Here is a 21,115-nt window from a genome sequence, read left to right on the forward strand (position 1 = left end):
TATGCAGCGGTTATCTTGCAGCGGTTATAAAATTGCTACAATAGGCTATCTATTGCGACGGTTTTGTGGCGATTTTAAATCGTTGCAGGTAATTTTCCAAGTTAGTATTGCATTTGACTCAATCCGTTGCAAAAACCGCTGCATATTAAGATATATATGCAACGGTTTATACAATTGTTGCAAATGTTAAAAAACGCAGCGGTTCATAACCGCTGCATATGTATTGTATTGCAGCAGTTCTTTATAACCGTTGCATATGTATTGTATTGCAGCGGTTGTTTATAACCGCTGCACAATGATATGCAGCAGTTGTTTATAACCGTTGCGTATATATTATGATATGCAGCGGCTATTTTAAAACTGCTGCATATGAGACCAACATGCATAAGTTTAATAAAATTTATATTATAGATGATAAAATCAATAAATTTAATAAATTGGAAAAAAATATCATTTGTTTAAAATAAATTATATGGATAAATAAATGAGTTTGCTTTCATTATTTATTTAATTTTTTTAATGTATTATTCTTATTTTCAATACATACTTTTAATATATATATATCAAATAAAAATATATTAAATAAAAAATAAATTAAATATTTATAAAAATTTGTACTTTTAATTTTTTTTAAATAGTTAAAATGAGCATTTTAACAACTATTATTGTTGTTATTATTGTTGTTTTTATTTTTGTTATTATTGTTAAGATTGTGTTGTTGGATTAATCCAATTATGTCAGCATTATGAACCCATCTCTTTCTCTCTTTCTCTCTCGCTCTCTCTCTTTCTTTCTTTCTTTCTCTCTCACACAATCTTCGCCGCCTAGCCCCGCCGCAACACCGTCGCAACGATCGCCGCACTGCACCGCATCGCACCGCACCGTACAGCCGCACCACCACCGGTGAGTTCTAACTGCCGCACCGACGATCTCCTCCACCAATATTATCTGATCTTTTTAAGCGGATCGGATTCGATAAGAGGCTTTCAATATATAAACAAGCAATCCGCCCCAAACTCCCGATAATAGAAAAACTCTCGCGAAATGAGTGGGAGTGAAAGGGGGAGGCGAGGAAACCCTAGCGCGCAGGAGCTATGAGAAATCGCGAAGAAGGTCGGTATTTTAGAAATCAGAGGTTGAAACATGGTTAATTGCTCTTAGATCTTGAGATTGTGTTGTTGGATCAATTTTTTTTTTCTGTTCTATAGATTGATTTTTTTATTTTTTTTTTATTTTTTTATGTTTCTCATCTTTTTCCCTTGAATTTTGTGATTTTTGGTGTCGTGGATTGATTGTAGAGGGATGGGATTCGTATGTTGTTCTATGATTGATCTTATTCGGGAGTTATTTGATTTGAGATCTCAATGAATTTCGTTCAAGAATCTGTTGAAATTCTCTCTAATCCGATCGATATTTTAGGTTTAGTTTATGAGTATTCAGGCATCTAATTTGGGTTGTGAATTTGGTGTTAATGTCAGTGATTTCTTGGTTGGATAAAGATTATTCAGGCATCTAATTTGGGTGGAGGTGTTTGTGAGGATGAATATTCAACGACAGGGTGCACAGTGTTAATTTTTTAATATTTCATTATGTTTTTTAAATCTATTTCCTTTTTTTTTCTTGGGAAATTAGTGTTGTCTCTTGCTATTGGTAGAGTGAAAAAAAGAAATAAGCCAACTAACTTTACATTTTATTTTGATTGATCTTTGCTGGGTCTGTTTACTTCCTTATTTCCCAAATCTTTTTCTTATTCATGGATGCCAATAACCTTACACAATCTAGAATGTGAAGAAGATGGTGAGACCAAACACAATGATAGGAAGTTCATTAACTTTGCCATTGTGAAATTTCTATGAAGATAAGGCTCTATTTTACAGGAGGGTACTCTACAATATCCATATTCTTCACTTATGACATGGGCCTTAGGATCATGCAATTTGTTTAAATGTGGATGCCTGATTAGTGACTACTTCTACCCCCCATCTCTTTCCACTATGATTAATAAAAGACTGTGCAATTAGTGGAGGATTTCACGTTTTCGGCTTGCTTGCTACATGTTTTGCAGTTTCAAAAATCTTTTTCAATCTAATATTCTGTGACTGTACTTATGTTTAATGTTTGAACATCAATGCATTTGTTTATGATATTACTATCGATAATTTTGCAAATTGCACTTATTTCTTCAAGGTGAACTTTTTCCTTTTCATGCTTGATTTCTGCACTTTTCCCATCTTGTTTATGCCTTTGAATGTGATAATAATGTGCATCCGTTATTCATTAGTCCATTAATTGTAAATAGTGTATTTCTATCTTCCGCCTCCGTGAATACAACGCTTTTTGATTATAGAGACAGCTTTTGGTTTGGTTTTTATGATGCACTTGTGTTGCCAACTTCGCAAGTGAAGAAAAAGATTCCGTCATTAGTGGCTCTCAAAACATAAATATTGGTTTTGAAGGTATTGTTGTCAATCATGCTATTGATCATGACTTGGTTGAGTTAGAGCAACTAAATGTAGTGTATATTGTTTGACTGCCCTGGTGAGGCTGGGATTTTAGTTCAAAGAATATCTGAACTTATAGTTGGCCATATTGATGGCCCTGTACAGAATGCTAGTATCATGTTACCAAGATGGTTGGAGAATAGTACAGAGTTACGAATGTCACGACAAACAAATGTATTACCTATTGGTTGCATAAAATTAGATTTATCTCGTCATTGTGCTTTGCCTAGAGACTTGGAAAATCAGATTTGGTGATCTTGAATATAGCTTGGAATTAATTCCTATAGTTAGTATTGCTTGGCGTTGGTACCTTTTGTTGTGATTGAAAATTTGTCTCAGTAAACATACGTTTTTCAGATCCACCTGAAGACAACTTTGAGGAACCCCCTTTGAAGCAATAATATTATCATGTTTTAATTGTTTCTGTTTTTGAGTAAATATTTTGCAATAATTTATCATGTTCTTCAATTTCATGATTCATAATATTCTTTGCTGTGCTCATGATATGCTTGCTTTAAATCCCAAGTGTCCGAGGACTCACTGTTTATTAACATCAGGCTTTGCTGCACTCTCTGCGGATTTGGTGGAAGCTGTTGTATCTCACTGCCAGTTAATTATTGTGTCCAAGTAAAAGCTTTCTTCTTCCCCTTATAAGATTCATCAATGACAATTTACCAGTATACAAGTCCATTCTAACCTGTTCTTTGTACCAATATCCATTTTAGGTTTATTGATAAGGTACAAGAAGACATTGAAGGACAGGGAGTTAAAGAACAACACTGACCATTACCTCGGTTCAGTTCTTGGCCGATTGATTGGGAAAAAGTGGTATGTCATTGACTGCCAGTATTTTGAAACACATACAATAAATGCAGCTGTTTTCACCTATATTGAGTTCAGATTCCTTATACTTGGAAAGAAAGGTTACAAAAGTTATTAAGGATGTACCTAGGTTAGCACCTACCCAAAAAACAAGTAGGAAAAATGTCTCAATTTCAGGTATTAGTGATGCATGAACAAGAGTTTTAATCATTGGCGTCAACTCATTCAGACTGATAATCATCTTAGTTAGTGTGTATTAAGATTTTGAGAGTAGTCTACAATTAAAAACTCCACTGGCTAATAATTTTTTTTTTAAAAAAAAAAAGGATAAAGACCAAAGGATTCAGCATGCATATCTTTTCTGAATACATTTGTCAAAACATGTATGAGTAAGGCTGAATCAGATTAATAAAGTATATATATATATATATATTCATTAGTCAAAACTCAAGTTATATGAAAAATTCTCTAGACAATGTCTTATATCACTTGTACAATTTTCTGGTATTCCTATAAATAGCTAAACAACAGACTAATTGAATTCAATATATGGTTATATGGATACCAATTCTTGGGCATGAGATTCTCAGCAAGAAGCCATTGAAGGAGTGAAGCTTATTTTCTTTAGCTATAGGAAATAGTATCATGGACGAACTAATGGCAAAAATGAAATCAAGCAAATGTCCCTTCTGAAATAGATTAAGATTTAATATTAACAATGAAACATAGAATATTACTGCCCATATACTGGAATAGAAGGAACAGGATACTATATTATATTATATTATATATATATATATCTAAACAGTTCTATGTTAATGTATTTTTATATTATCTAAGCAGTTTTTTATTATATATTATATATTATTTATTACATATTATTATTTATTGCTTATTAATTTTATTTTTTTTATTTATTTCTTATTATTTTTATTTTATTTTATTTTTTATTTATTACTTTTTATTTTTATTTTTAATATTTATCATTTTATTATTTTTTACTTTTTTTTATTTTTTTTGCATTCCTTGGTTTTTTTTCCTTTTTTCTTTCTTTTCTTTTTCTTTTTCTTTTTTTTTCCTCTTCTAATTTAGATCTTTATTTTTGCCATTAGTGTTTGTTTACATATTTTTGACATGTTTGTTTTTTGTTTTTTAGGACTTGAGTTCAATGCAATAACTTATCTAATATTTTGTTATTTTCTTATTAAAGACAATCATGCAATTATGATTTATTTGCAATTTTTTATGAATTATGATTTGCTAATTACTATATTCCATAAATATATGTAATGCCCATGAAATTCTTTTTTCTTTCGTATAAACAGTTGAAAGTGATGAGTAATAGAAATAGAGAATGGATGACTCTCCCAAGAGCTAGTGAGGCATATATTAGCGGAGTTGATGGTTTTCTAGATATGGCTTTTCAAAGGACCGCTCAAGGACAAGAAATACTTTGCCCGTGCAAAAAGTGTTTGAACCGTAATTGGTATTATAAAGCAACAGTCAGAGAACACTTGATAGTCTATGGTTTCTTAGAAGGCTATACTGAGTGGGTTTTCCATGGAGAAGGATTGTCAATGTATTCTGAAGGATTACCATCACATAGTAATGAAGGACTTGATCCTCTTGATGACATGGATGATATGTTGCAAGATATGTATAGAGATGTAGCAATTGGAGAGCAAAACCTCCCAAGGATTTCTGAAGGTCCTAATACGGAGGCAAAGAAATTTTACAAATTAATTGAGGAAGGCCGGCAGGAGCTTTATCCAGGGTGTAAGAGTTTCTCAAGGTTTTCTTTCATCGTTCGATTATATCTTTTCAAGTGTCTCCATGGGCTAAGTAATGTGGCATTTGGTGACCTTCTAGATTATTAAAAGAAGCCTTTCCTGATGCAACAATTCCGGGTTCTTTTAATGAAGCTAAGAAGACAGTGAGAGATTTGGGTCTTGATTACAAAAAAATACATGCATGCCCAAATGATTGTATGTTGTTTTGGGATGAGCATGAAGAAGCAAATAATTGTCATGTATGTGGTGCTTCAAGGTGGAAATTGGAGGACAAATTTGCAAATGATAATGCTAAATCCTCCACTATACCTGCTAAGGTTTTATGATACTTTTCTCTTACTCGAGGCTGCGAGGTTATTCATGTGTGAAGAGACGACTCATCGCAATGAGATGGCATGCAATAGATCATCCGAATGATGGAAATTTGAGGCATCCGGCTGATACCAAAGCTTGGAAAGATTTTGATAATTTGCATCCTGAGTTTGCTCAAGACCCTCGTAATGTAAGGTTGGGACTTGCAAGTGATGGGTTCAATCGATTTTCAACGATGAGCATTTCACATAGCACATGGCCCGTTGTGTTAATCAATTACAATTTATCACCATTGGTTTTTATGAAGTCTGAATATATTTCCTTGTCTATGATTATTCCGGGTCCTAAATCACCTGGTAAATACATTGATATCTACATGCAGCCTTTGATTAAAGAGTTAAAGCACTTATGGGAAATTGGTGTTGAAACATATGATGCCACAAGCAAACAAACATTTCTCATGCGGGTGGCATTATTATGGACAATTAGCGACTTCCCAGCTTATGCTATGTTATCAGGATGGAGCACTAAAGGAATGTTAGCATGCCCTTATTGTAATTATGGGACTTGTTTCAAATATTTGAAGCATAGTAGAAAAATATGTTATATGGGTCATCGGAGATTTTTAGCACAAAATCATCCTTGGCGTCAAAACAAGACATCGTTTGATGGTAATGTGGAGTTGAGAGATGCCCCGATCCATTTGTCAAGTTTGGATGTTGCACAAAAGTTATCAAATCATGTGAATGTTTTTGGCAAGACACAAAAAAAGAAGCCTCATGATAAAAATGATCCATGGAGGAAAAAGTCCATTTTTTTGGAGTTGTCATATTGGGAGAAAAATACTTTGTGCCATAATTTGGATGTCATGCACATTCAAAAAAATGTTTGGGACAATTTGTTGGGGACATTATTAAATTTGGTTGGGAAAACAAAAGATCATCTAAAAGCATGCCTTGACCTTGAAGAAATGGGTATAAGGAAAGAGCTTCAACCTACTCGATTAGATGGATGCAACAAGATTCAATATGCTAAAGCTTGTTATTCTATGAGCCCACATGAGAAGACCCTTTTTTGCAAATTCTTCAAGAATGTAAAATTACCACAAGGGTTTGCATCAAATATTTCTTGGTGTGTGCAATTGGATGATAAGAAGATTCTAGGCTATAAAAGCCATGATGCTCATGTTATGATGCAATATTTACTTGGAGTTGCCGTGAGGAAGACATTGCCTAAAAATGTTGCCATTGTCTTAATCAAGAGGGTGACTTTTTTCGGGTATATGCGGTAAAGTTGTGAAGATGCATGATCTTGATTGGTTGCAAAAGGACATTATTGAAATTCTCTATCGTCTAGAAATGACTTTCATCCCAATTTTTTTTGATATAATGGTGCATTTGACTATTTACTTGGTAAATGAAATCAAACTTGGTGGCCCAGTTCATTGCCGTTGGATGTTTCCAATTGAGCAAAACTTATGTAGGTTGAAGTCTTTTGTTCGTAATCGGAGCCGTCCGGAGGGATCTATTGCGGAAGGGTATCTAGCCGAGGAATGCTTGGTATTTTGTTCGAGATATATGCATGGTGGTGTAAAAACAAGATTCAGCAGATATGGGAAGAATACTAATATGGCTACAATTTATGATGAAGCATCTCCTATTTTCCCTAAGCTTGACCATCCAATTGTGGGGAAAAAGAGAAATATTGGCAAGATTTTCACTTTGGACCAAGAGGCCTTAGCACAAGCTCATCGTTATGCTTTGTTCAATTGTGGAGACAAACAAGTGTAGGAATACATCAAGTGAGAAGTAACCATGTCTCTTAAAAGATTTTGTGTGTGCTTTTTCTCTCTATCTCCCTCTCTTTTTTTTTAAAGTAGCAGGAGTTATAATTGTTTAAATATGTTTGTATTTGATGAATGCAGAGAACATGAAAACTTGATAAACTCAAGAAGTAAATCAAGCAGATGGCAAAGAGCACAGACTCACAGTCAAGATCTTATATTTTGGTTTGAAGAAAAGGTGAAGAATGAACGTGTACCCAACTATATTATGTGGTTCTCTAAAGGCCCAAATCCAGTTGCTATCAAATATAAAGGGTATTACATCAATGGATTTCATTTTCACACTAGAAAACGTGATGCAAGATGCAAAACTCAAATTAGTGGAGTCACTTTACAAGCTTTAACTCCAAGTTTTTCAAGTTCTAGAGATCAAAATCCAATTGTTGGAGATGTTACTTACTATGGAGCAATAGATGAAATTATTGCAATTGACTATTGGGGCAAGTTCAATGTTGTGCTATTTAGGTGTGCTTGGTTTCATGTTGTGAAAGATGATTATGGGCTCACTTGTGTAGATTTTAACAAGTTATGCTACTTGGATGATCCTTTTGTCATTGCTTCACAAGTGCAATAAGTATTCTATATTGAAGATCCTATTGAAGTTGGGCTACATTATGTTATGAAAAAAGTTCCTAGAGATTTATATGGCCTTGAAGAGGAAAAATTGTCCAAATATTGAGCAAGTTTTTTTGGAGTGAGATTGATGACTCATTCACATGATATTGGTGAATCGATGATGATACGTAATCTATAAATTGGGCAAGAGATGATCAAGTCTGTTGAAAACTATGGATATACCTTCACATTTGTTACAAGTCCAAGAAAATGAAGAGATAGAAGAAGATTCGGATATTGATGATAATCGATTGGGATTGATGGATATTAATGACTAGAAAAGCTTTTTCGTTTCTATCATATATCTAGTTTTTGTAAATGTGATGGTTAATATTAAATGATGTTGGGAATTTTTGGTTTTATTATCTTTCATGTCTCCATTTTTATTCTAATGCATATTTAGTTTATTGTGTTCTTTTCAAGCTATTAATATTTGTGATTTTTTTTTTCCAAAATAATTTCATGTGACTAGGGATTAGTTGATAATTTTTAAAGCAAATGTCAACATTATATGTCGTGATTGACTTGATTTTGACATGTTTGGATGCAGAAAAATCTTGTGAGCAAGAAATTCTGAATATTCACAATGAAGAAAACAAAGAAATTTCTGAAACCAGAGACTATTGCTTCATATTTGCGAACACAACGTAAGCTCTGTAGAAGTCAAGCTTATGTAAATGTAGTACACACACAAGATCATGCATTAGAGGAAGCTACACAAACAAATCATGATCAAGAACATGAAGTACAAATGGAACAAGAAATGAGGATTAGGCTTGAGCAACAAGATCTAGATCATATAGATTCTGAAAATCAACAAGAAATAAATCAAAATTCAACCATGGAAATTGGGGTACCTCCACTAATAGTTGCAACAGTGGCAACTGAGGATGCAATTACAAGCTCAGCATTTTCAATTACTAATTCAATATATAATCATGTTTATGTATATACAATGCAATTATAATGCTTTTACATATAATTCAGGTCCTTCTACATTGAAAAAAAGAGGTCAAACAGCAATGAAAGCAGTTCACACACGGTCTGAGGAAAACCGAAAGCCAATATTTTTGAATGAATTAAATCAGCCAATAGGACCAGATGATAAGACTTTGAATGAATTCAGCAGTTTTTTAGGAACATTGGCTCGAAATTCAACACTTGCACCCCTTACAGTCACTAATTGGCGCAAAATGACTACAAAAGAGTCATTATGGGAATATGTTCAGGTTTATAAGAATCTTACTTGTTTTTTATCTAAGTATTTCTTTTTATATTAAACATTTACCATGTTTTATAGTTTGATTGAATGTAATTGTTTGTGCAGAAAAAATACATAGTCCCTCAAGAAGGTAAAAAGTGGGTTCTGGCCACTATTGGAGATGATTGGAGAGTATATAAGTGTAGGGTGAAAAAAGAACATTACTATAAGTACAAGACTGATAAGCTTAGAATATTGAATCGACAACAACATATTGGAGAAGATAAATTTAAAGAACTTTTGAACTATTGGAATTCAACGAATGCAAAGGTATAACAATTTTTAGTTTTTAATTGCTTTATAATGTCAAAACTACTTTCTTCAAGCTATGCTAATAGTAATGAAAATCTTTATGTAGAGAATCACCGAAATAAATGCAAATAATCAAAAGCGGCAAATTAATATGCATACGGCGGGCAAAAAGAGTTTTGCTAGGATAAGAAAACAAATGGTAAGTGTACGTATGTTTTTTTTTAAAAAAAAAATTTGATATTTTAGGAATGTTTGGATAAGCTTGACTACACTTATTATGATTAGTATTGTTTTGGTTACCTTCACTATACCTATTATGATTAGTATCAATGAAAACAAGTGGTAAGTGTACGTATGTTTTTTTTTTCGAATTTTAAAATTGATATTGTAGGAATGTTTTGATTATCTTGACTACACTTATTATGTTTTGTATTGATTTTGGTTACCTTCATTGTACCTATTATAATTATTATCATCAATGAATTTACCTTGACTATAATAGAATAAAAAAAATATTTGTTATTGTTTTGTCTTTGGTAATATAATTGTTATGTGTGGTACTACATTTGTTTGTTTTTATTTTTTTTTTGGATCATATACAAGTCCTCGCTAATGAAAATTATGTCTTTTTTTAAAATTGATATTTTAAGAATGTTTTAGTTAACTTGTTTACACTAATTATGATTAATATTATTTTGGTTACCTTCACTATACTTATTATGATTAGTATCATCGATGAATTTAATTTTGTATGCTTTTGAAATTATTTCTATTTGTATTGTCTTTATTATTTGTATGATAATTGCTATGTGTGGTGATACATTTGATTCTTTTTGGATCATGTACAAGTCCTTACTAATGAAAGTTATGCTTTGTTTTTTTTTTTTTTGTGGGGTTAAAATAGCAAGATGCAAATGAAAACAATGAGGTACCAACTAATACTACTCTTTTTATTGAAACTCGAAAAAGACAACCGAACAAGACCTACAAGGAGTCCTTTGATGATACTAGCGACAAGATTGTAAGGATTTCCTTTTATTTATATGCTTTTATTTTATGATTTTAGAATGTGATATTTTGTCTTACACATGATCAATATAACATCAAAACTAAATTTTTACTAAAGTTTTTATTCTATTATAGTCTCAAATGCAAGTTGTGCAGTCACAACAAAGTAGTGAAAACCAATCTGTTGATGCATTTTCTGTGGTGATGGGAGGGACACGACCTGGTCGTGCTATGTTGTATGGGAGAAGTGTTACACCAATGGACTTTGAAAGGAAAAAGGAGTTAGTGGTGAATCTTCCGTAAAAGTTTCTCAAAAATTTTATTGAAGGCATGAAGGAACAGATGAGAGAAGAAATGAGAAAAAGACATAAGAAAAAGAAATGGAAGAACAAATGGCGATTATAAATCATCTTTACAATCATCTGTGCAACAACAATTTATTTCTATGATGTCACAGCTCCAAGGGTTGGTTCCAGGAATGAACATCAACCAAGTTCCTTCATTTAATTTGAATTTTGGTTCTCCAGGAGATGCTAATAGTGCACTAACTCAAGGAATATGTGCGCGTAATATATCCTCTGCTAGTAGCTATGAAACTCAGGTATTTTTTTATAATAATTATCATTTTAGTTGATGGCATTATGTTGGAATATAGTTTATAGTATCATTTTCTTTTAGCAAATATTATTATTATGTTAAGTAATATAAATTGTATGTATTGTACAAGTTTCTTCTTATTATTTTTACTAATTAATTTTTTATAATTACAGGGACAATGATGTTATACTTTCAGCTTGGTTTCATCCCAAAAATATTGAAGATGACTTGTTTTGTATTTACTTCAAAATTGTTATGTATTAACTAGTTTTTCTCATTGAATTCTTATGTTCTTGAATATTTTTTTGTCAATTTTTAATGTGATGTTGTTGGCTCTAAGTGTTTATTACATTTTTAGGATGATGTTTGATAATGTTATCATTTTATTGAATTGGATTATTAACATTATTATTTGTAAAATGGTATAGATTACAAAACCACTACAATTGATTTTTATTAACTGTTACAGGGAGATATTGTAAACCACGTAATAGATCGGATAAAACCATTGCGAGTTATTTGTATACAAATCGCGCTATAGCTAGTCCCAAACCGCTGCAACATATACTACCAAACCGCTACAATAGATATTACAAAACCGCTGTAATATAAATTACGAAACTGATGCAATAGCTATTAAGAAACCGCTGCAATAGGTATTACCAAACCGCTGCAATATAAATTACGAAACCGATACAATAGGTATTAACAAACCGTTGCAATAGCTATTGTGAAACCGTTGCATTATATCAAATAAACATTGCAAAATAAGCCGTTGCAATATATGAAGCAACCGCTGCATAATTAAAAACCGCTACAAAAGCCAATGCCAATTGGAACTATTTAGGCAACAGTGTAAAACCGCTGCAGTAGGATGCATAGAACCGCTGCAATAACCTATTGCAACGGAAGCAGATGCAGCGGTTGCCAATTCGCTGCAATAGATCTTATGTAGCGGTTTTAAGGCCTTTTGCAGCGGTTTATAACCGCTGCATAAGTGCAGTTATGTAGTAGTGCAGTCTTCTTCATCTCCTTTATAATACGAGTATATGTTTTGCTGAGAGAACCCCCAGAATCTTCTCCCCCTTCATTGGTTCATCATCAAGAGTGACTGTAGGCGGCAAGCAAGAATAACAGCAGCAGCTATGTCGACGATAGCGACAGCTTCTCAGGCTTCTCTGTCGTCACGGCTTCACATCAAGAGCAACAACAAGAATATGTATGGGGGTACAGGGGAAAAGAAAACGTGAGCACCTTCTTCTTCTTCTTCGCTTGTTGCTTTCTCTGCTCTTCTATCGCCTTCCTCCTTCTATCTTCTCTCGTCTGATCTTTTTTCTCTGGGTTCGGCCTCTTCCCATCCGACAGAGAGGCCATCGTCCTCCCCCCTCCTCGGTCACTTCTTCCTTTTCCTTTTTAAAGAGCTCTCGCCTTTTTCGCTATGTCTTCGTAGGGCAACATGGCGACGTGAAGCGGTTGTCCAGATCGTGAGGGTGACAACGCCACCACACCATCAAACCACCACTCGCACGTATCCTTTTATATATATATAGAATTTTTATTTTTCTTATATTATATATTATATTATATTTTTATATTATTCTATATTATTCTATTTAATATAATTATTATCATTTATATATACAGAGTTTATTTAGTTACTTTATTTAACTCGATTTGATTTATATACTGTATATTATTATATTCTTTTTATTTGATTATCTTTTGTCTGATTTGATTTTGAATTAAATATTATATATATATATTTTTTATTGGATTTTGTTTATTGGATTTTATTTATTTTTATTTATTCTATATTCTCTAATTTGATTCGATTTTTTTATTTATATATACATATTTTATCGTATTTTATTTTACTTTAATTATATATATATATATATATTGCTTAATTTATTTTATTTCAATTTATCTTATTATATATATATATATGCATTATTATTATTATTATTATTATTATTATTATTTTTACGATTTGATTTATTTGATTATTTGATTTTTTTTTATGTTAATTTAAATTTTATATTATTTATCTATATATATTTTTGCCCCGTGATTTGTATACATGACTGATCTTGGTATTGTGGTCGGGTCAAGATCAGTGCTATAGGCTGCCCTTGAAATTTGGAATACCCCAAGATCTGTGCTCTGGGCAGATCTTGATATTTGAGTATTTTGGATCGCCTTGAGATCGGTGCTCTTAGCTTATCCGGAGATTTGAATATTTAGATCGCCTCGAGATCGGCGCTCTCGGCAGATCTTGATATTTGAATATTTTGGATAGCCTTTGAGATCGGTGCTCTTGGCTTATCCAGAGATTTGAATATTTAGATCACCTCGAGATCGGTGCTCTCGACGCATCTTGATATTTTGAATATTTTTGGATAGCCCTCGAGATCGAGTGCTCATGGCTTATCCGGAGATTTGAATATTTGGACCGCCTCGAGATCGGTGCTCTTGGCGGATCTTGATATTTGAATATTTTTGGATAGCCCTCGAGATCGGTGCTCTTGGCTTATCCAGAGATTTGAATATTTAGATCGCCTTGAGATCGGTGCTCTTGGCTAATCTTGATATTTAAGTATTTTGGATCGCCTCGAGATCGGAGCTCTTAGCTAATCTTGATATATTTTGATATTTGTGTATTTTGGATCGCCTTGAGATCGGTGCTCTTGGCTTATTCGGAGATTTGAATATTTAGATCGCCTCGAGATCGGGTGCTCTTGGCTAATCTTGATATTTGAGTATTTTTGGATCGCCTGAGATCGAGTGCTCTTGGCTGATCTTGGAATTTGTAATATTTAGATCCCCTCAAGATATACATTCTTTGATGATCTTGAATATATTCAAATATTATGAAATTTATTTATCTTACCCACATGTTGTCCTAATTTGATTATGATTGGGTCAAATGTGGTTTTAAAATTTTAATTTGATGCAAAATTTGTATATAAACACCTACTTCTTGTAATAACCAGAGCTAACTAATTAAACCACATAATCGAAGTTGACGTCTAATGGAAGATGGAAAAATAAAGCAAGTACGATAATATACAAAAAAAAAAGGAAAAATAATGAAGAAAAGAACCATTAATTAATTTTATAAAGAAAAAGCAACTATTCTATACATACATGAGTATCCATTAAAGCATAATTACATTAAGCACAAAAGAAAAGAACTCATGCTCATTTTTTTCTTTTTCGTTTACAAACTCTGGCATATGGTTCTTTGCTTCATTGCATCAAAAGAGCAAAGCATTGGTTCCTTTAACTCTATATTGCAACAAAAAACGATTAAAGCCATCTTGAATAAGATGTTTTACTTTCCACTTTTTCCTTTATTTCATATGTATAATTTTAAAATATTCAATAGAGTTGATTATGTATTTAATTGTTTTCCCTTGTATTTTTAGAATTTTTAATATAATTCTCACTTAACATAGAATGAAGAACATGCTATTGTTTTATTGAAAATTTTAAATCAACAACAAATTTAGCATATAAATGGATGGGGTGATATAATGTCATGGATTTTATTATTTTAGCATCTTCTAAGTTTTCTAAAAACTAAAAAAACACAATCAAATTGAAAAAAATAAAATATATATACCAACATGAGAAAATGCAACATATGGGAATCAATTTAAACATTTTAATACAATAAAAATTAAAATTAATTAATCTTAAAGCAAAGTATCATTATGAAAGATTCTTTTTTCTTTTTCATTTTTTTTGGTGGCAGATTATAAATATAAGGTTCATCCTCAATGTTGAAGTTCATGTTCATATTCTCATTATTCAAAAAATAAAAAAATAATCAGTGAGGTTAAGTTGTGAGAAATATGATGGACATTGTGGAAACATTGTTGGGGGTGCTGTGTACTTGCATGCAGAACCCTGTCGTCCAAGAAAAACTTGGTTACATTTTTACAAGCACAAGCAAATTATTTTTTTTAAAAGAACCTCAACAGAGGGTAATTTATTAAATGAAGAAGAATACAAAACTAAAAGGTACTGTAGAAAGGTTAAATGAAACCTAAAACTTGAAACACAAAGTCAACTGGGGAACAAATACAAAGTCAACTGGGGAACAAATGCATTAAAAGAAATGGAAACCAGCAACACTAAAATTTTTCATAATCCAATAAGGGAGATCTCGTCCTGATAGAAACAGATTCAATGCATGATGATTAAGGCTAATAGTAGCAAGGCTAATTGCCTGGCCCAACTAGTTAGGAGGTTGTGAAGCGAAGGACTGCCATTCATGTTCATCAAAAACTTGGTATTGGAAATAAAATCAACAAATCTCCAAGATATGGGTGAACGATCATCAGACAGAGCATTGATAACGGCACAATTGTTAATGAAAATACGCTTAATCGAGGTGTTCCTCTCCTAGGTAGTATGTAAAGTTGCCTCCAAGGCGATCAAATCTCCGCTAAAGACATCGTTTGCAGGACCAGAGAAACACCCTGCAAAAGAAACAACGAAGTTAGCATTAGAAACAAAGAAACCAGGTGAAGACCTGGAACCCTAAAATTGAGTATAAATGAACAAGAGTTGTCCATCAGCCCAAGAAAAGTTGTTGCAAATAAGCTTCCGGCCAAGGAGATTATGATTGCTAATATTAAAATCATTGGTATGAGCCAAAGCTTTACTCACAACATTATAGCCACTCAATTGTGTGTTTCTAAAAATAACATCACATCTGTTCTTGCAATAGAACCAAGCACTTGCTGCAATAAGAGAAACAACAAATTAGGAATGATTGTAGCAAGTAAGCCAAGACCCAGAAGCAAAGTTATTTGGGAAAGAGATGTGCCGATTAACTTTTCTGCTAATCAAAAGCCAAACTATCTGAATTTTAGGACAAGAAACAAATAAATGCTCAATGGTTTCACGATGTAGCCCACAGAGAGCAAGAGGGATGTCCGGACCAAGATTTAATTTGAATAAGTGATCGGCCATTGGAAGTCTTCCCATAAATATTAACCAAATGAAATGCTTAACAAGAGGGGCTATTTTGAGTGCCCATAATTTTTTCCAACCATACCAAGAAGCATTGTTGGGAGTATATCATTTAACTTGTGGTAAACAGCAGCAGAAAGCTTAAGGCTTTGAGGAAGGATACCAAACCCAGTGGTTACTGGAAGAAGGATCAATATTACTGAGATTATTGGGATCCAAATTGAGGATATTGCCCAGGAGGCTGTTATAATTATTGAAGTCCCAATTATCATTTTGAATAACATCAACCATAGTAATGTGATCCAAATCAGCTGACATGTCAATAAATGTAGGCATTAAAGCAATAGGAATGCAAGAGCACCAAGGATCCAAAAGAAAGGAAGCTTTCCAAGGATTAATTGAAATCATTTTGCAATAATGCTTTAAATGCTCAACCGAGTGACAAAGCCCCCGGAAGAACCAAGAGCACTTAGGAGGAGTTTTGTCCCTCAAGAAATTGAAATAACCATATTTAGTGCGAAGGATATCCACCCAAAATATATCATCATCATTTAAATACTTGAAAATATGCTTAGCCATAAGGGAGTGTCTAACTATAGAGAGATCATGGATACCAAGGCCCTCCTCAGTCTTACCTTTAGTAATGTTACACCAGGCGACATAGTGGATGCTCTTTCTATTGCCATCTTTACTCCAAAAAAATTTTCTAACAATCATAGAAATCTCAGAGAGAATGGATTGAGGTATAGGATAGACAGAGAGAGTATAGATAGGAATGGAAAGTAAAGATGTATTAATTAATATAGCCTTAGCAGCTAAGGAAAGAGAAAGATTTTTCCAGCGATTGCAAGACCTTCTAATTTTATTCACCATGGGAACAAAAGTAGAAGTATTCATTCTGTTTGGAGAAATCATTATACCAAGATATTTGAAGGGAAAAGAGGCTGGTTGTAGATTAAGGATTGAACAAATGCTATCTTTGACTCTTGCATTAAATCAAGAAGGGAAGAAAACTTGAGATTTAACATGATTAGGCTGCTGACCAGAGATGTAAGAATAAAAATTTAGACGCCAGACTATATTTCTAGCAGCAGATCTAGTGGCTTGCGTAATTAAAATTAAATCATCGGCGTACATGAGATGATTAAAATTGTGCTTCAAGTTGGAACAAAAGCCAGAAATCATCCCCCTTCTGAGCTCAGAGTTGAGAAAAGAAGTAAGAATCTGGGAAACTAGAATAAACAGATGGGAGGAGATGGTGTCACCTTGGCGCATGCCTCTAGAAGAAGAGAATCAAGGGGAAGCAACTCCATTAACAATGACAGAGAAAGAACTAGATTTGAGACAGGTGGAAATCCAAGAAATCCAATTGTTATGAAAATTTATTTTTTTCAAAATGGCAAGAATTGCATTCCATGAAATAGTGTTGTAAGCCTTCTCAATATCAAGCTTAATTAACATCCAAGCGGGGCTATTGATATCATGCTCTATAGTGTGGACAACTTCTTGAATGGCTAAAATGTTATCAAAAGTACAATGCTTAGAAATAAAACCAACCTGTTACTTACCAATCAACTTAGGAAGAACATGTTTTAAACAATTGGCAAGCAGTTTGGTATAATTTTGAAATAGACGTTGCAGAGATAAGCATGAAATCAGAGACTCTCTTGGGACAATCGATTTTGGGAATAAGGATAATATAAGTTTTACCCCAAGAAGAATGCAAACATGAATTATCAAAAAAATATTTGACGGTTAAAAAGAGATGGTCCTCAATCATAGGCCAGAAGGCACGATAAAATTCGATATTAAAACTGTCGGGGCCAAGAGACTTACCATTGGGAAGATCTAGGATAGTGAGATATATCTCTTCCTTAGTTACCTCGCGGATAAGGAACGAGCTGTCAGCGTCAGAGAGCATGGGGATGTTATCGGGGAGAAGCTCCAGGATATTAGGGACATACTTGGAGGGGGTTTGTCTAAAGCTTGGAATAGAAAGTACTGAAGGCAAGAAGGATGTCAGGCTGGTTGGTGACGATGATACCATCCTGGTTCGTGACCTGAGTAATTAAGTTAAAGTGAGTTCGAGAACGAGTAATATAGTGAAAAAACTTAGAATTCTTATCTCCATTCATTAGCCACAACATATGAGCACACTGTGCCCATCTAGAGTTACTCTGTCCGTGAAGAGCTGCGAGCTTAGAATAGAGGTCAGTAAGAGATGGATGAGAGTTAAGATCATAATCAGTGCTCTCGAAGGAGTAAATGTTAGGCTCCACTTTGAGAATTTTAAGATTCGATATTATTGACCTGCAGCGACTCTAACCTTGGAACTGAAAGCGAGAGCGAGATAGTAAATGAGAAAAGACTTGCATAGGGTTCCCATGAGGAAAGAAGTTCCAGGCTTTTTGAACCGCTGCATGACACCCTAAATAATCAAGCCAAAAGTTGTTAAAACGAAAGACCTTATGATTTGTAAAAGGTTGTATGCTAATGTCGAGAAGAAGAGGGGAATGATCGGAGAAAACCTGAGAAAGATGTTTAAGCTTATAAAACCTGACAACGTTGATCAAGTCCAAGTTTACTAGACACCGGTCCAGCTTGGCCCAAAGGCGAGCAGGGCCATTCTGGTTGTTGCACCAAGTAAACGGAGGACCAGTATAATTTAAATCTAAGAGATTGTTCAGATCAACAAAATCTTTGAAAAAACGAGCTTTCCTGTTATAATACGAAAAATTCCCACCCTTGAACTCATTCCTGGAAAGCACAGCATTAAAATCTCCGATAATAAGCCAAGGGAGATGCAAATGAGAAATTTTAGAAAGCTCATGCCATAAAAAAACATTGATTGCGAAAAAGGGTAGAATTATAGACTACAGAAATGATGCAGTTTTTGAAAATCGAAGAAGAAACTACGATATGCAAAGCTCGAAGGGCAACAGCTAAAGGGGCAACATGCCCAATGTTTTTATTCCAAAAAATAAAAATGCCTCTTGAAAACCCATCTGCTTCGATAGCTGCCCAGTCCTAGGAATGGGGGATTTTGGAACAAAACCGATCGATAAGTCCGGAGTTGGCTCTTGTCTCAACGAAACATACAGTGAAGGTTTATACATCCGAATGATTTTAAAAATATGAGCAGAAGTATCTCTCGCAGAAAGGCCTCTGCAATTCCAACATAAGACTTCAGCTATCACCATAACAATAATATAAAGTAGAAATGAACAAAACTTCCGAAATGGAAATGAAAGAAAAAAACGGTAAAAAAACCACAAGCCGAATCAAGAACCGGTGATTTCTAGCTCTATCCTGTCTTTCTTTAGAGAAAAACATGAGGAATGGGCACTTTTCTGTATAAGGGCTTCACACTTGGCTTCTTCTTTTTATTGAACGAGGGTCGTATCGTCGTTTGGTTCACCGTCCTCAGACATCTCCTCCTCCTCATCATCATCATCATCGATAAAGTCTCCGTTGTTGTATTCGTCCATGTCTTCCTCGTGTAGCGCAGCAGAGACCTGATCGATAATGAGAAGGTGTGAGTCTCTCTCGGACTAAGAAGGATAAGGTGAAGGGGTTTGTAGCGATGTACAAAGTATAGGTGGGGGAGAGTTTGAAGAGACCTTTCAAGCTTTGAGCATCAACAATGGGCTTTGACCTCATTAAATCCATTGAAATGCATTGATACTCATATATGAAAAACACAAAGCTAGTACTACTCTAATAAAACTCATTTCTATAGAAAAACCACTATCGTAGCATCCATGAGCTTAAAATTCTCTTTCGATAAATTAAATAGCCCACAATCAAATCTACCTTCTAGAAATAAAATATTCTTTCATGCAAGCATTTGTTTGAAAATAATTCTTATAATTAAGTGCCCACAAACAACTCACCAGATACAGTAATGTAGGTGATAATTATTCACGAGGAATTCATCAAACTTGTATATTTTTTTTTTTCTTATTCAGCTTGTATATAAGATCATAACTATTTAGGTATTTATAGTATTTAGAAACTCCGTATTTAAGTATTTAAATATTTACAAAAGCATCGATTTCTCGTTTTGCATGCAAAACTATGCAACTTATTCTCCAAACATTTATTTCATGCATGTTAAAACTCTTCAAATTTATTATTCAATAAATTTGATCCTTTTTAAGATTTAGCTGGTTTTAATACATTTTATACTTCAATATTTTTTTATTTTTTTAATATTGAGAAAGCATAGTATTATTCCTATAGCCGCAAACTTTGGAATTAAAAAATTACCAATTTGACCTTTTAAAATTTTTTTAAGAGAATTTATATTATGCCTCAAAGAAAGTGATCAAAGTTGTGCATAAAAATTTAATTATATTCATTTACACAAACCTACAGTGTTATATTCAATTTTGTCATCAATATACGTCATTAAATAATTGCTATAAATGCGGTGCTCATAGTTATCCTAAACAAAATATACAATTAAAAATGAAGTACTACTCCCTTTATATGATGAATTTTCAAGGTATAATACCCTGGATAGTTCCTCTATTATTTCGAAATGGCCTTTTAGTCCCTCTATTATTTTTTGCCCTTGAGAGGTCTCTATATTATCCACTTTGGGAAAAAGCAGTCCCTCCGCCTAACTACCGTCTCCTTTTCCGTCCCCAGCGCTGATGTGGCATTAATCTAGAATAAAAAATTATTGAAATATTACAAAAAATCAAAACCTGTTTTAATCATCCTCGTAATAATAATCATGGGCGTATCGGATACACTTATGTAATTGGATCCGAGTGACAACTCGATTTGGATCCGAAACGAGAATTAGGTTTGTTGCCTCCTTTTTCCACTCCATCTTACACCCAACCAAACATGAGAGTAGGGCGGCTAATGATGCAACCCACCGCCGACGCAGCTTTACCACCAACAATCCAGCCACCCAACATTCGACGATTTCGGATACACCGCCAACAAAGGAGGTCGTTCTCACCAGGGCATCAACCCGAAATTGTAGGGTAGTGGCTTCTCGATCGGACAATCCTCCCATCAACGCGCTCGGATTAGGGTATATTTGTATATATATGCTTGAATTAAATTTCATGGGTCGTTCTCGCCAAGCTTATCATTATCAATTTGGTATGCAACT

This window comes from Dioscorea cayenensis, chromosome 13 (assembly GCF_009730915.1).
Source record: "Dioscorea cayenensis subsp. rotundata cultivar TDr96_F1 chromosome 13, TDr96_F1_v2_PseudoChromosome.rev07_lg8_w22 25.fasta, whole genome shotgun sequence".
Lineage (NCBI taxonomy): Eukaryota > Viridiplantae > Streptophyta > Magnoliopsida > Dioscoreales > Dioscoreaceae > Dioscorea > Dioscorea cayenensis.